General features: G+C 37.3%; 1 pseudogene; it reads left to right on the top strand.

Moving 5' to 3' along the window:
- Positions 1 to 4,976, top strand: part of LOC100944487 — a 58,088-nt pseudogene extending 53,112 nt beyond the window's left edge.
- Positions 4,977 to 6,703: the final 1,727 nt, after the last annotated feature.

Below are 6,703 nucleotides of genomic sequence, written 5' to 3'. Positions count from 1 at the left end.
CCAAATATAGAGAACTATCCACTACCTAGAGATAGTGAACTTCAAGCTGGATATAGAGAACTGTCCACTCCCTAGAGATAGTGAACTTCAAGCCAGATATAGAGAACTATCCACTCCCTAGAGATAGTGAACTTCAAGCCGGATATAGAGAACCGTCCACTACCTAGAGATAGTGAACTTCAAGCCGGATATAGAGAACTGTCTACTACCTAGAGATAGTGAACTTCAAGCCAGATAGTGACATCTTGGGGTCAGTGCCCAACCATGAAAAGCAAGAGTATGGAAGTACTTCTGATTACAGCCATGACAGAGTAATAGACTTACCTTGCTACTTTAAAAACTAGAAAATTGGATCAGTTTTTAAACCCTGGACAATACATAGTAAAGGACAACAATACCTACCATAAAGAAAACAAAGAAAAGTAAACACTATGAGTACTCCATCTCAAAATACTGAAAACATCTTCAGCTTGCAGATCAGGAATAAGGAATGCATTCAGAGCCTGGTGTTTTCCTTGAATTGAGAAGACAGACTTTGGAATTCAAGTAGGTAGTTAGAGTTTTCAGAGCAAAGTACCAGAGAGGAGAAAGTTTCACAGAGAAAGCATGAGCAATGCAGAAATCTACAATGGAAAAACCTCAAGTCTTTACCTGAGTCCTGTCTTATGTATGCCCTAAGACAAGGGGAAGATGACGAGAATGACAAATAAGTAGGTGGAATAATCTCCACATCTTATACAAAGCTAGGAATAGTTTGTTTTCCCATCACCCAGAGACAAAAGACGTTCTAATACACAAAATACTGACCATGGTCTTCAGAAAGGTATTGTCTCGGTAGTGGGAGATAATTGACTCCAGAACCAAAGGTGTTCTGGATTCACCCTAATAATACTCAAAACCAAGGTTCAAACTGATTCTAAGTAAATTCATTTCATCTCAGACCAAAGGCCAAATATATTTAATAAAAATACAAAAATTTTTCAAAGAAACAGAATATAATACCTAACAAAATTACCAGGTGTAAAAGAAGCAAGAAAATATAAGCTATATCCAAGAGAAAGTAAATCAATATAAACTGATGCAGACATGACACAGAAGATAAAATTAGTACACAAAGACATTAAAACAATTACTATAAATATACTTCAGATGTTCAGGAAAGCAGAAAAGAGTATGAGCATGATGGGGAAAGGAATATCATATATAACAAAGATTCAAATCCAGCTTTAATATATGGACAACGAGCTATCTAAGACTAAATAAACTGAATAGGATCAACGACAGATTTGATTTTCCAGAAGAAAGATTACTAATGTGAAGAAATACCCATAAAATATAGAAAAATAATATAAAATAGTAAACTGAACATTAGTAAGCTATGAGCTATAAAATAACATTAAGTGACATCCCCATAAAGAGAGGAGAAGTGAGAAGAGGCAGAAAATAAATTGAAAATGTAATGGCTGAAAATTTCTCAAATTTAGTGTACATTATAGATCCACAAATAAAAAAAGCAATAAATTGCAAAAAAATGAATATTAAGAAAGCCACATCTAGCACCCGGCACAGTGGCTCACGTCTGCAATCCTAGCAGTCTGTGAGGCCAAAGCTGGAGGATTTCTTGAGCTCAGGGGTTTGAGACCAGCCTGAACAAAAGCAAAATCCCATCTCTAAAACTAAAAAGCAGCTGAGCATTGTGATGGGTTCCTGTAGTTGAGGAGGTTGAGGTAAGAAGATTGCTTGAGCCCAAGAGTTTGAATCTTAAAAGCAACTAGAAAAATGATGTATTACAGAAGAACAAATTTAAAAACAACAGAAGACTGATATACAAAAACAGTGCAGAATAACAAATAGTTGAGCTAAATCTATAAAGTACCAAAAGAAAGGGAAAAAAATTGTCAACCAAAAATTCTATATTCTGTAAAGACACCTTTCAAAACTGAGGACAAAATACAGACTATTGACAATGTATAAAAGCAGAGAGAACTCACTACGAGAAAATAAGAAAAGTTTAACAAAAATCTGATGTTTAATCCAAAAGAAGAAAGGAAAAAGAAAAAAAAGCCAACAAAGGAGAGATGAGGTAAATGAAAGCAAATTTCAAAATGTCATTTTTTTAACCCCAATTATACCAATATTCACATTTAATGTAAATAGTATAAATACTCTAAACAAACCCAGAGGTAATCAAATTGGATAAACAAGCAAGACTTCAAACATGTTGGCTAAAGAACTCTTCTTTTTTAAAAAATAATTCAGAATATTAGGGTATACACATGTTTTGTTTACATGTTGTTTTTTTTTTACAGATTGAGTCAAAATTATAAGTGTACACTTCAGCTAGATAGTGGTCACTGTACCCAGTAGGTATGAATTTACCCTTGTCCTCTCCTCCTGCTCCCCAGATTGATTTTCATTGAGATTCACTTCCACATGTGCACTTAGACTTCAGTGTGGATAGATAAGTTCTATTGAGTACATATGTTTGTGTTTCCATTCCTAAGATGTTTTATTTAGAAGAATGGTTTCTAGTTCCACCCAGATTGTCACAAAATATACTAAATCACCATTTTTTACGACTGAGTAAATCCATTCACTTATTGGTGGGCACTTGGGTTGTTTCCATGTCTTTGTTACTGTGAATCATGCTGCTATAAACATTGAAGTACAAATGTCATTTTTATAAAATGACCCTTTTTCCTTTGATGTATATACCCACCAGTGGGATTACTGAATCAAATGCTAAGTCAACTTTAAGTTCTGTGAGGTATCCCTATAAAACTTTCCATAGAGGTTGTTCTAGTTAACAGTCCCACCAATGGTGTGTAAGAGTTCTTTTTCTTTGCATCCTCACGAGCATTTCTTGCTTTGAGACTTTATAATGTGAGCCATTCTCACTGGGGTTAGTTGATATCTCAGTGTAGCTTTGATTTACATTTCCCTGATACTTAGAGACCTTGAACATTTTTTTCAAGTGTTTGTTGGCCATTAGTCTTTGTTCGAAAAATTTCTGTTCATGTCCTGTGGGGTTATTTGATCTTTTCTTGTTAAGGGGTTATTTAATAGAGTTACTTAATCTTTTCTTGTTAATTTGCTTGAGTTCTTTGTAGATTCTGATCAGTCCTTTATCAGATGTATAGCATGCAAATATTTTCTCTAATTCTGTGGATTGTCTATTTGCTCTTTTGATTGTGTCCTTGACTATGGCAGAAGGTTTTTACTGTGATCAGGACCCATTCATTTATTTTTGTTGCTGGTGTGATTGCTTTGGGGGTACCATTCTTCATGAATTCTTTGCCTAGGCTGATATCTATAAGAGTTTTTCCAGCATGTTCTTCTAGGATTCTTATATTTTCCTGCCTTAGGGTTAAGTCTTTTATCTATGATGAGCTAATTTTTCTGAGTGGTAACAGATGCAGATCCTGTTTCAGTCTTTTACAGGTGGCTATCCAGTCGTCCCAGCATCATTTATTAAACAGATATTCTTTTCCCAAGTATATGTTTTTATCTGTTTTGTCAAAGTCAGATGAGAATATGAGGATGATTTAATCTCTGGGTTCCTGTTACAGAACTCAACTTTCAATATGAGAGCACAGTAAGTTTAAAGTAAAAAATATAGAGTTCGATCGGTAGCGGGAGCGGAGAGCGGACCCCAGAGATCCCTGAGCAGCCCCACCGCCGCCGCCGGCCTAGTTACCATGACACATCGGGAGGAGCCGCAGCTGCCGCAGCCGGCCCCAGTCACCATCACCGCAACCCTGAGCAGTGAGGCCGAGACCCAACAGCCGCCCGCAGTCCCCGCCCTCAGCGCTGCGGCGGCGCTATGGGCAGCGGCTCAGGGAGCCGTGGCCTGGGTGGCCTCACATCGGCAGCGGCTGCCGGCAGGGACAAGAAAGTCATCGCAAGGAATTTGGGAACAGTAAAATGGTTCAATGTAAGAAACGGATATGGTTTCATCAACAGGAATGGCACCAAGGAAGATGTGTGTGTACACCAGACTGCCATAAAGAAGAATAACCCCGGGAATAACCTTCGCAGTGTAGGAGATGGAGGGACTGGAGTTTGATGTTGTTGAAGGAGAAAAGGGTGCGGAGGCAGCAAATGTCACAGACCCTGGTGGGATTCCAGTTCAAGGCAGTAAATACCCAGCAGATCGTAACCATTATAGGCGCTATCCAAGTCGCAGGGGTCCTCCACGCAATTACCAGCAGAATTACCAGAATAGTGAGAGCAGGGAAATGAACGAGGGATCGGAGAGCGCTCCTGAAGGCCAGGCCCAACAACGCCGGCCCTGCCGCAGGCGAAGGTTCCCACCTTAATACAGGAGGAGACCCTATGGGCGTCGACCACAGTATTCCAACCCTCCTGTGCAGGGAGAAGCGACGGAGGGTGCTGACAACCAGGGTGCAGGAGAACGAGGTAGACCAGTAAGACAGAATATGTATCGGGGTTATAGACCACAATTCTGCAGGGGCCCTCCCTGCCAAAGACAGCCCAGAGAGGACGGCAAGGAAGAGGATAGAGAGAATCAAGGAGATGAGACCCAAGGTCAGCAGCCGCCTCAACGTCGGTACTGTAGCAATTTCGCCCAGAAAACCCTAAACCACAAGATGGCAAAGAGACAAAAGCAGCCGATCCACCAGCTGAGAATTTGTCCGCTCCCAGGCCGAGCAGGGCAGGGCTGAGTAAATACCGCTCACCATCTCATCCAACAAGAAGAAATGAATATGAAATTCTAGCAATAAGAAATGAACAAAAGATTGGAGCTGAAGACCTTAAGTGCTTGCTTTTTGCCCATTGACCAGATAACTAGAACTATCTGCATTATCTATGTGGCATGGGGTTTTTATTATTTTTACCTAAAGAAGTCTTTTTTGGTAATAACGACTGTGTTTTTTACAAAAGCCTGGTTTTTCTCAATACGCCTTTAAAGGTTTTTAAATTGTTTCATATCTGGTCAAGTTGAGATTTTTAAGAACTTCATTTTTAATTTGTGATAAAAGTTTACAACTTGATTTTTTCAAAAAAGTCAACAAACTGCAAGCACCTGTTAATAAAGGTCTTAAATAATTTATATATATATACATATATATATATACACACACACACACATATATATATATACACAATGCGGACACTAGTCAAAAGAAAGCTGAGGGATGACTTCAGCAAAATGACAGCATAGCAGATCTTAACCCTTTTCCTTCCACAAAAACATGGAATTAGCAATTATTCACAGATGAAAATAGTTTTTTGAGAGCATTAGAATCTAAATGAAAGGTTAGAGCAGCCTGATGAAACACAGAAACAAAAAAATAAAAAGATGCCTTGAGAAGAGAAAGAAGAGCAGTTTCACTTTCCTTGTATTATCCTCTCCCAAGCCCGGACAGACCAGAACTCATGTTCTCCCTTGAAGGAAAGAGAGAGTGAAGTGAGACTCTGAATTCTCCAATTTTTTGTAACATCATCTAAAAACAAACTAAGCCCAAAGTTATCATAAGAAAGTAAACAGTAAAGACAAGAAAAGAAATAAAATAAAAAATAGAAAAAACAATGAAACTCGGTTAGCATTTTGAAAAGATAAACAAATTTGACAAATATTTATGTAGACTAAGAAAAATGCTAATTAAAAATTATAAATGAAAGGGGAAACTTACAACTAATTCCACAGAAGTTAAAAGTATTGTAAGGGACTATGATGGATAATTACACACCAATAAAAAGGATAACCTAGAAGAAATGGGTAGATACCTAGAAACATACAATCCAGCATGACTGAATCAAGAAATACAAAATCTGAACAGACCAATAACAAATAAACATTCTGAATCAATAGTCAAAAACCTCCTAGCAGAGAAAAGCCTAGGACCAGATAACTTCACAGGTGAATCTACCGAATATTTGAAGATTTAATACCAACTCTTCTCAAACTCTTTCAAAAAATGGAAGGAGAGTAGATGCTTCCAACCTTTTTTTATGAGGCCAGTATTAACCTGATGCCAGAGATGGAGTAAGACCCTACACAGAAAAAAAAAAAGAAGTCAATATCCCTGATGAAAATGGATGCAAAAACTCTCCACAAAATGTTAGGAAATTGAATCCAACTACATATCAAATGGATTATACACACTGAATATGGGATTTACCTCAGAGCTACAACATATGTAAATCAATAAATGTGACACACTGCATTAAGAGAAAAAAAATAAGAATCACCTGACTATCTCATTTTGATGCAGAAAAAACATTTGACAAAATTCAAAACCATTGCAAAATAAAAACTCATAACATATTAGGTACGTATCCAAGCAAATTAACATAAGGATCTCGAAAAGATATCTACACTCCCATGTTCACTGCAGCAGAATTCACTATACAACACAGGGCCTCCAGTTAGTATGATACAGTCTACTTAAAAAATTTGTGAAAAGTGCTCGTGTTAAGTATTATAATTATAAAATAATAATAAATAGGGCAGGAGGAAAGTTCAGATGATGGATATGTCGATATTATAGATTATGGTGATAGTTCATGGGTATATACTTATTTCAATTCTCACCAAGTTGTACACTAAATATACAAGTCTCTATATACAAGTCTAAATATACAAGTCACTAAATACAAGTCTCTATATACAAGTCTAAATATACAAGTCTCTATATACAAGTCTAAATATACAAGTCACTAAATATTCAATTCTCGC

This window comes from Otolemur garnettii, unplaced genomic scaffold (assembly GCF_000181295.1).
Source record: "Otolemur garnettii isolate 467f Iridium unplaced genomic scaffold, OtoGar3 scaffold00017, whole genome shotgun sequence".
Taxonomy (NCBI): Eukaryota; Metazoa; Chordata; class Mammalia; order Primates; family Galagidae; genus Otolemur; species Otolemur garnettii.
The sequence above is the reverse complement of the archived record's forward strand: the minus strand, read 5'-3'. Positions and strand labels throughout refer to the sequence as shown.